Here is a 10910-nt window from a genome sequence, read left to right as displayed (position 1 = left end):
GCCAGCTATTGGCTGTGTAAAAAATCTCACAATGATGCTAGACTGTTTGACCAAAACATATTACAAAGACAAAGCAATAACTAGTGAGTATTTTAAATTTTAAAGCATTTTTTGTTCATTAATCACACTTTTTTGTTTAAAATTCTATTATTTCATTTGGCAAAATTAACTCATGGTTCTTTTGTTTTTGATCAACTAATTTATCATTCTGTAGTCATCAGATATATAATTAAAATCATTTAAGTAAGAGAACATTAATTTTTGTAATTAGCATGTATTTCTTGACTTCTCTTCTATAGCTGGTTTTGGTAATTTACCACAGTAGGTTTTATTTAGTCATATGTGAAAAAAATTACTAACCTTTTAGAGTAACAAGAAGCTGAATTTAATGCTACAGAAAGTTAATATTTAAAATGTGTGCATTAAAAAGATTTTCATAACCCAAATATTGAAGTTGTTTAATGGTATTTTAGTTATATTCTAAGACAGGTATTGTTTTAAAATTCATAATGTGAGAAGAGAACGTTTGAGTGCATTTTGTTACTTTTAAATGTTCATATTAGTTAAAGAAAATCAGTAGCCATGTTGAAATCTTACACAAAACTGAAACTCAGAGTGGGAGCCAAAGAAAGTAAATTAACAAGTAATAACATGGAATTTAGTTGATTTCAAGAGAAATCTGAGGGTTAAGAATATAATTAACAACAGCATTCTGTACAGATATTTAATTGGAAAATGCAAAATTATATTTGTTTATATTTTTCTCTGTGTGTGTATATTTTTTAGTACATTGTAGGAGTTTCTAGCTAAACTCAGTACTTAAAATGTGTCCTGGTGGGATCTATGTAAAGAGAAGAGTTTCCTTTTTGAAAACACTTTTTTTGTTGTTAATTTGTTTAACTATTGTATTGGAATAGTAAATATATATTTTCAAAAGATTTTTTAAAAATAAACACTATTGTTGTTAAACTATTTAGCCAATGTTTTCTTGTGATTGATATATATTTTCAAATATATAAGAGGACATGCACTAAAAACTATTAACTTGCCACCAATATTGTATTTCTGGCCCAGATATTTTCTTTGAGGTATACGCACATCCTCATACACTTAGCTATTTTTTTTTTTACAGAAGTGAGCGTATGCAATGTACAATATGGTTAACCTTGTTTTATACTTAGTCACACACCTGTCAATACATCAAGATCTGTTTAATTCTGTTTTGTAGCTACATAACTTGCAGCTCAATGGGCTCTAATTTATGTAATCCATCTCTAAGGTGGATTGATGTGTAGGTTGTATTCAGTTTTACAAAAAGTAGCATTTACAATTTTCACAGCTATTTTAAGGACACCATCTAATTGACTTCATCTCACAATAAAACTGAACATAGATAAAGCAATTATCACTATTAGCTGAGGAAGAAAGTGATGTTTATGTGAAGGTCATAGTTTTTATGAGTCAGAACAATAATTTATAAGAAGTGCTCAATTAAAACTGAGAAAACTCGAATGTTCTATTTATATAAAGTTCTGATGAAAGTGTATTGAATACACTTATTTTAAGTGCAAAAGTTTTTTTAACATGTAATGTCATAATGATTAATGCTAAGTCTCTGTGTAACACATGAGAATTTACTATTATACCATCATGTATGACCTTTTCTAAGAAAACTGTTACAGAAGTAATGTCATTAAAAATGTCGACTTAAGAAGTCTGTAATTAATAATTCTGTGATCCAGCAACTATACGTAATCCCAGTCATCAGAAACAGTATTTCTACAATTGAAAACACAGAGATAAGGATGATGATTGTTCAAAGATGAGAAACAAAATTGTGAGGTAAGTTTTAATGATCATTTTTTGAATATTCTGACAGTAAATACTGTTGTTCTCCCTGAGATTTGTGTACTTTCATGAGATTTTTATCACGACTGCGTTTTGATGATATGGCTAGAATATCTGAGATACTGTGACTGGCATATTTATTGTGCTATCTAGTAACTTGAAATTTTAGTTAATAATATGTACCAGTTTTTTTTTGTTTTCAAAGCATGGTTGATATAATCACATTTCTATGACATGGTAAATGCAAGTCAGTCTTTGAATAATGAGAAACTTTTACCTTTAATAATTATATTCTCATCTTGTTTTTTAAAGTAGGCTTTTTTTTTACTGTTGTTCTATCTGTGTTATATAAGTTGTGCTTATTTTTAGCATTCTCTGAATATTTTTCTCAAATTAGGGATTTTTCTGCTAAGGAAAAGAATTGTTTTTCAGCTAATGCTACATGGACCTCTTAGCAACGTGGTATAACTATTACAATCAGGCTGCTAAGAGTATAAAAGCATCTGGTTGAAAATAAAGCAGCAAAAATGTTGGGTTTTAGTGGCAGATTACATATTTAAGATATAGCTATTAAATAAGTGAATACAGAAAACTTGAATTTTGAAAATGTTTGTACTGAAGCAATTCATTATTCCTTTACTTTTTGCATAGATATTGATAGAAACCAATTAAAGAAATTAGAATATATTATCTTCAGTAAATAATTCTTAAATTTCTACATTACTCTTCCTCGGTGATCAGGAAAAAATTGGTTTTCAAATAGCATCTCAGCACTTACCATTTACGGAGATTAAAAACATACTTGCCTCTCCCTTTCTAGATCTGATAGATCACACCATGCAGGCATTACAACCTTGGTAGCATTTCTTTTAGTAGAATGTCCATATGGGATGTTCACTAATATTTGGTTAACAGCCACTAATGAAAAAGAAAGCAAAGAAAAAAAGAAACAACAACGAAAAAGTAAAATTTAAGTCCTGGTACTGTAGTCGGTTTTCCCCTAGGGTTTTGGATTTAAAACAGATAGAGATGGTTAATTATACTGGCAAGAAGTGAATGAGGCAGACAGAATATAAAATTCAAATTAAGTCCCCACCTTTGTGCTTGGTTGCTTGTGCTTTATGTTGTCTCAGCACTTTACTGTGGCACCACTTTTTCTGCCTCGCTACTTTTTCTATGTGGTGATCTCCATCAGGACACAAACTGGATGTTGTTCATTTTTGTACCAAAAACCTCAGATGTAGAGACAAATATATAAAAACGTGATAGATATGTGTAAAACAATTGTATTTTGCTCTGTAACTACAAGGAAATATGACCTTTGGAGCTCCCGTGTGTGCTCTCTTTCCTTCCACAACTACTTTCAATAGCCATAACTATTGTGTGGTAATAATTCCAAATACATCACATAAATTATATCATGAAATCTGTAAAACTGCATTATACTCACAAGAAGACACTGAATTCTAGGAGAACAAAGTATCTTATTCCTCATAAGTTATTTATGGCAGAGCACTGATTTGTTTTTAATCTTGTCTACTTGACTATATTGTAGTATATATTATTAGCTGCCATATATGCTATTGTTTTATTATTTCTAATGATAACTTTTCTGTGAGGTCTCTCTAATGGTCCCCCTGTGAAATAACCACTAACGCTAAACATTAAAAACAATAAGTTCTTTCAAAATAATATTTAAAAATGCATATAGTTTTATTAACTAAGTTTTTGTGTTTATTTCAACCCCTTTTACTATACTTTTAAAGTTAGATTAGTGCATCAACAGTGTATTTTGGTCTCTAGAGCAATGCTCATCTCCAAAATTATGTATTTAGTTATCATTATAAATTTAAAGATGAGCCCACATTAAACAAGACAGAAGATAGGAAAAGAGTACAATATTCGTGTCCAAAGACACCTTCAAGCTGTCTTTTACATTGAGTTGCCTTCTGATTACAATACTGTTGTACCCAAAATTTTTGGAAACAGTTCAGGTAAATTATGGGTGATTTATCAATTTAATTTTTGTCCACTAAATTTTTTAAGTATACTTTTAAAATACATAATTTATTTGGTGTGTAATATTTAAACAATAGTAATACTCTAGCTGCATTTCTTGGTCATTATTATTATTATATTAATACAAAACTGTTAAAATGGTCACAGCAAAGACAGGCACTGTATTCTTTCATCTCTTAAGATATAATTAACTTCTTATAAGATTTATCATCCATATAATCAAAATATTAAAATGAAGTCATCTCCTTGATTTAACTGTTCTCAAACAAAGCAAATGTCAAGTACATTTTTTAACTGTGTAGATATTTTAATGCATATCTAAAGTTTTTTCAAAAATATATGACCAGGGTACTGTTATCACACATAATACAAATTATTTTACAACCTTGGGCAATGTGACAAAACCCTTTCTCTACAAAAAAAAAAATACAAAAATTATTCAGGTAAGGTGATATAAGCCTGTAGTATTGGCTACTTGGAAAGATAAAATACCGTTTCTTTTATTAACTTTTGATATTTGATTACACTTTCTTCATTATACTGTTCAATTTAGATTACTGCATCAATGATGCCTTTTAGTTTCCAGAATAATGTTTCTCCCTGAGAATATGTATAATAATCACCTCAAAAATCAATATTTTTCATCATCAAATAAACATTTTTATTATCAAATGAACATTTTAATCACTGACAAAAAAGTATCACTTCCTAGTCCTGCAAGAAAAAATATATATAATATGCTTATATATAAACATATGATGTGTAACTTTATATAATATACATGTAATTTTTGCAAGCCTGAATGTAATCTTATAGTTTTTGAGCCTCTTAGATTTGAAAAATTTCAATTAGGCCAGGCCCTGTCACTCACACTGATCGCCTTAGCACTTTGGGAACCCAAGGCAGGCAGATTACTTGATTCCAGGGGTTCAAAACCAGCAACATGGTGATATCCCATCTCTACTAAGATGCAATAAATTAGCTGCGTGTAATGGTCTGCACAAGTAGTCCCATCTACTTAGGACTCTGAGGTGAAAACGTCTGAGCTGTAATTGTGTTGCTTGCTGCATTGCAGACTGAGTAATGTAGAGAAGCCATGCCACACAAACGCACACACACAACCACACACGCACACAAAACCACACACACACACACAAACACACACACACATAGAGAGAGAAAGAGTGTAGTGTTCTTTCAAGAAGGTATTTCTTGGATAGCTCAGAGGTAGGAAGAAAAAGGGGTCTTCTGATTTCAGGGCTGCCTTCTGTTTTACTCACAGCAGTTCCCCTTCTATGTATTAGCACATCACTTAGACTTCTTTTAAAAGTCATTAGTGCACCTGTAATGCACTGACTCCCCATTATATCTTCAGTATAAGTTTCTAAATGTCACAGCTAAACTGTAAGCCTAGGTTATAAGCATGATTTGCATATATAACTCTAATTTACATATTTCAGTTCTCTATCCTCACACGTCCCTCACTCTCGTTTTTTCTTGTCAACAATTTATTTTCATTAGCTTTCTCTACTCAAAACATTTCTTTTTCTGCAATCTAGTCAACATTTCTGTTCTTATTCTTTCAAATTATTATAACACTTTGAGTTTCTGTCTTCAAAACTTTCACTCAAAAATTTATGTGTGCATGCATCTATGTGTGATCATTTGCGACCATTTGGCACCAGGGACCGCTTTGCGAAAGACAAGATTTTCATGAACTGGAGTTGTGGAGACAGTTTTGGGAAGATTAGAGTGCCCTCCATTGATTTTGCACTTTATTTCTGTTATTATTATTATATTATAATATTTAATGAAATAATTATACATCTTACCATAATGTAGAATCAGTGGCAGCCCTGAACTTATTTTTCTGCAGCTACATGGTTCTATCTGTGATTGATGGGAGACAGTTATGGGTGATCACTTTTTTTGATTCTTATAAACAGTGCAAAAGCTAAATTTCTCACATGTGCAGTAAATAGTAGGGTCCTTGCTTCTATAAAAATCTGATGCTGCCACTGATCTTACATAAAGTGGATCTCAGGCGGTAATGTGAAGTATAGACTGTTTTAAATAGAGATAAAGCTTCTGTGCTTGGTCACCACTCACCTGTTGATGCGCAGCCCAGTTCGTAACAATACACAGATGGATACTGATTAGGGAAACCTCAGTTCAAGCCAGAGAGTTTGAGACCACAGTGAACTGGAATTGTGTGATTACATTTTAGCTTCAGTGACAAAGAAAGAACCTGTCTTCACAGGAAAAAAAGTAAAGAATACATTTTATAATTTGTATCTTAAATAATATCTTCTGAAACAGATATGAGAAATCTTTTACAACTTTAAATGTAGACATGAACAGTCATCAAAATCTTCCTGATTCTTTGGAACAGTGCATCAAATGGAAGGTGCAAATGCATATCATTGTAAAATGTGATAAAAAGTATGCTTTGTTCAGTTTTGAAAAAAAATTATCTATTTGAAAACAAAGAGAAGACGATTAGAAGTGTTTGTGCTTATCCGCAAAACTACTTTCTGCCTTCCGTTTACTATTTTAGTGGTATCAGACAGGTAGTCAAGATGATAACTCTTTTAAAGGAAAATGTTATTGACAAAATAGAGTGATGGACTAGGGAAAAAAAAGTTATGCTTATTAGGTGAATAACTTGGAATGTAAAAGAATCTCCCAGATTGTTTTCATCTCTACTCTAAAATAAATTGCAATTTAATGATGGAAGCTTGAACAGTTGATAGAAGGAAGCATTATTCTTTTTCTACTATAGATCTCTCTTGAAGCAAAAATGTTCCTTAATTTTCTGGGATTACAACGGATTTTAACAATCACTTGTAGTTTCACAAGCATGTTTCTTTCTTTAGGCCTAGCCAGCTAATTTTATTTCTTTGCAGTTTGATTGGGAGATGTAATGGTAAAATGTCTTTGAAGATATTATATGTTAAATAACATGTATGTCTTTCTTGACCTTCATAGCATCTCACCTCCAAGCTGTGTGCGTTATTTTGCCCTTAGCTGCCATTTAAATTGTGGTTTATTTTTAGCAGCATACTGCCTGCTATTTACACCTCTGAGACTTGGAACAATTTCTTTTCACCCTACCTACCACTCTTAATCCACACTTTTTAAAGTATTATATATAGGTTTTACATTTTTCTAAGACAGAGAGTCCCACTTTGCCAACAGGGTGCAGCCCCATCTCTACTAAAAATATGAAAATTAGCCAGGCGTGGTGGCAGATGCCTGTACTACTAGCTACTGGGGAGGCTGAGACAGGTGAATCGCTTGAATCTGGGAGGTGTCGGTTGCAGGGAGCCGAGATCCTGCGATTGCACTGCAACCTAGGTGAAGAGAGTGAAACTGTCACACAGAAAGAAAGGACAGGGAGGATTAAATTTATTAATATGTGTGCAGCTCTAGTGTATTATCTGGTCTTTAAGCAGTATAATTATTAGCTGCTATTATTATTTCTTTGTATGTATCTTTAATTTACTCACACCCAATTCTGCTTCTTCTCAGGAAAGAAAATTTTAGAGAAGTAACACAGATAGTAGTGGCTATATGAAACCACATAGCCATCGCTGTCTCTGTCAGTAATATTTTCTGATTGGTAACAAATAAGAGACCTTTTACATACACAGTTTCTGCAAAGGGATTTTCTAAACATATATTAAAATATTTGAAAAGAAAAACAAAAAAATCAATACTACAGTAAAATGTAACAAATTTAAAGCTGTTAGAGTACAATATCTGTCTACATGGCATTTACATTTTGTTAATTATTCACGTAGAGATAAAATAAACTACACAGGAGGATGGGTGTGCATTATATTTATGTACTGCATTATTGTAAATCAGAAGCTTGAGCAGACACAAATTTTAGTATTTAAGATGGTTCTGGAGCCAATGCCCTACAGATACCAAAGCATTACTATATATAAATATTTTAAGCTTTGGTAAGAAAGTATTGCTTAAGCTACTTATGGCATAATTACCCCAATGATGTTAATGATTATTTACTTATCTTTCCATAAATAATTTTAAAAGATTATAAACTTTAAAATTATCATTAAATTCTTTTAATATTTGCTCAGGAAAGAGAACATTTGTACATGTTGTCTGTTCATGGTATGGTAACACAATGAAGCACTTGCTATTTAAATAATTTTTCTTTTGTTTTTGTGGCCAACACAGATGATTTGAGTATGATTTTTAAAATGTGCAGTTACATTTAGTGATTATTTTGAATTTCCTTGGGAGCTGGATATGGGACCTTACACAGCAGCAGGCATTGCAAAGCTGTAACAGAATAATGCCAAAGCAGAAAATAGTTGATTCAACAGAAAGAGTGACCTGAAAATAAAACTACAAAGATCACAAAATCCAGACTTGTAGATGTGCCTGTACACAGTGGTCAAGCAAGCAGTGGGCATTATGATTCTTACATTGTTCAAAAAATAGTAGGATGATGACTGAGATTCCTGGTATAAGTTTGATGATGAAGATTTAGCAGAATTTAAAATGGATGATGATAAAGAAATTTTAAAAATCAGTGTTTTGGTGGAGAGTGCATAAATATATTTGATCACATCCTGAAGTTCATGTCATATAGATGGCAGAAGAGGTGGTAAAATGTTTATGTACTTTTAGACCAATAAACAGATGGACATGATAGATGAAGACGATCAGATGATAAGATATAAAGTATGGCTAACTCTTGCAAGAGTGCATCCCATCATCACATCACCAGCCTTTCAGAAAAGTGTACGGTAACAAAATGTGACATTTATGCATAAATGAAAGTAATAAAGTTGAGAGTATTTGCAGTTTGTGAAAAAACTGCTTATATATAACGGTGGTTATTTAAACTCTGCTCATGGCAAGCTTTTAGATTTGCTTCTCAGTAATAAAAATAATGTGTGCTTGGCTTGTAGGGTTCTTCACAAGGCATCAACATGTGTTTAATACTTTTCTTCAGTCTTCTTTTACCTTTTTTCATGGAATCATTAGCCTTAACATATGTGAATGTGTTGCCGTTCTGGTTTAGTTGTTTTAAAGTAAAAAATTTAAGATATCTGTACCTTAGAAGAGTGGACCTTAATGTATGGAAATACAAAGAGATTTTATTTATTGCATACAGTATTATTTTTTACTCATGCATTGGTTTGAAATATGGGTCAGTGAAGTGTCAAGATAATCACTAAAGAAAGGTCTTACCCAACAAAAATTTTATTAAGAAAGAGCTTGAAAATACAAATGTTTTTGACTGTATATGTACTTTTTGTTTAAAGAGCAGAATTATTTTTCTGCCTGAATCAAAATAAATGACTATGATTAGTGTACAGACTGCTGCTGTATTCCTCATTACCACTGGATTTTGCATGAAGAAAAGTAGTTTATGTTCCTGCCCGTGACTGGTACATGGCTTTCGATTTTATTCATAGGGAACTTAAAACTGGTTTGGTTGTCTATTATACTGCTTTACATTTTCCTAACCATAAGAATATTATTTCAAATTTTTAATATGCAATAAACATTTTTGCAGTAATTGTGAGTGAATTCTTAGTAAACCTAAAATCATCTAATCTAAATGTGTTTATTAGTTAAAAATTGGTTCCTACTCCAATAAATTTGTATCACACACCTCATTCCACTTTGTATGAAGCTTTACCTTTACTAGATAAAATATTAAGTGATAATTAAAAAGATACAGCATATATTAGATGAAGTCTTCTGGCTCATATTCATAATTACAATAATATGGAAGGCCAGCGCAAAAAGAATGCTTAAGGCCAGGAATTTTGAACCTTGCTTGGCAAAATAGTGAAACACCATCTCTACAAAAAGTTTTTAAAAATTAGGAAGGTACCGTGGCTCACACCAGTAACCTTAGCAATTTACATGTCCAAGGTGGGTGGATCACTTCAGGCCTATAATTTGAGGCCAGCCTGAACAACATAGCAAGATTCTGTCTCTAAAAAAATTAAAATAATTAAAGAAATTGAACAATTATCTGAGCCTACTGGCCTTCTCCTGGAGAACCTGCTAATTGGGAGGCTGCAGCAGCAAGAACATGGGTATCACAGGCTGTCACTAAGGAGATCAGACAGAAATCTTATTCTTTTATGCAGCTAAGTGGATACAGCCTACTTCACATTTATGGTTTTCATATAAAAATGCTTATTTTCTTGCCTTTTTATGACTAAAGATAGGCTTGCAGTTTGGAGTCCGGGGACAGCTTTAGCTGAGCCATCTCCCCCTGAAAACATCAAGGCATTCTTCCTCCCTAAACAGTGAGTCACCCATTTTAGCTCCCCAAAATGCTCAACCACAATTTGACTTAGAATTTCCTACATTTAATGTGATTTTGTCTTCTGATCCTCCCATGAACTCCCTCTTTTCTCCACACCCATGTCCCATCTTTTGTTGCTGTCAGAAATCATTCATCCCCTCCCATCACAAAACAAGCCTGTACTCCCTTCAGATGAGCAACTTGAAAATTCCCCGGAAAAGCAAAAAATTGAAAATATATTAATTTTGCAGTTTTTAAATTTAAAAAACTGTGAAAATTGAGGAACCACATGCACCTGGTAGGAGCACATGTTCTATCTTCACAGAGTTTACTGACATGAACATTTTTGTCGCATAATGTTAATATGGAAAATTCTGAATTAAACAAGCACAAATAAACCCCAAAGCCTAAACTATATTAAATCAAGACAATCTTCTAACAATGACACTTCTTTCCAGTATGAGAGAACTGCCTCCTATCAATATTATATTTCTTTTTTCTATAATATTGATATTGAAATATCAATATTATATTTCTTTCTTCCACACATATTCAACACTTACCAATGCCAAGGAGTTTGAATATCAATATCTCAACTTTCAACCATGAACATATAAAAATTCTTACAGTAAATTAAGCATGGTTATTTTATTCAATACTAAAATTACTTAACAAATTCAAGTCCTGTTTTATAATGATACTAATATTTGCAGGACACAAATATTATTCCTTAGAAAAC

This window comes from Gorilla gorilla, chromosome Y (assembly GCF_029281585.2).
Source record: "Gorilla gorilla gorilla isolate KB3781 chromosome Y, NHGRI_mGorGor1-v2.1_pri, whole genome shotgun sequence".
NCBI lineage: Eukaryota > Metazoa > Chordata > Mammalia > Primates > Hominidae > Gorilla > Gorilla gorilla.
Note: the sequence above shows the minus strand (reverse complement) of the source record.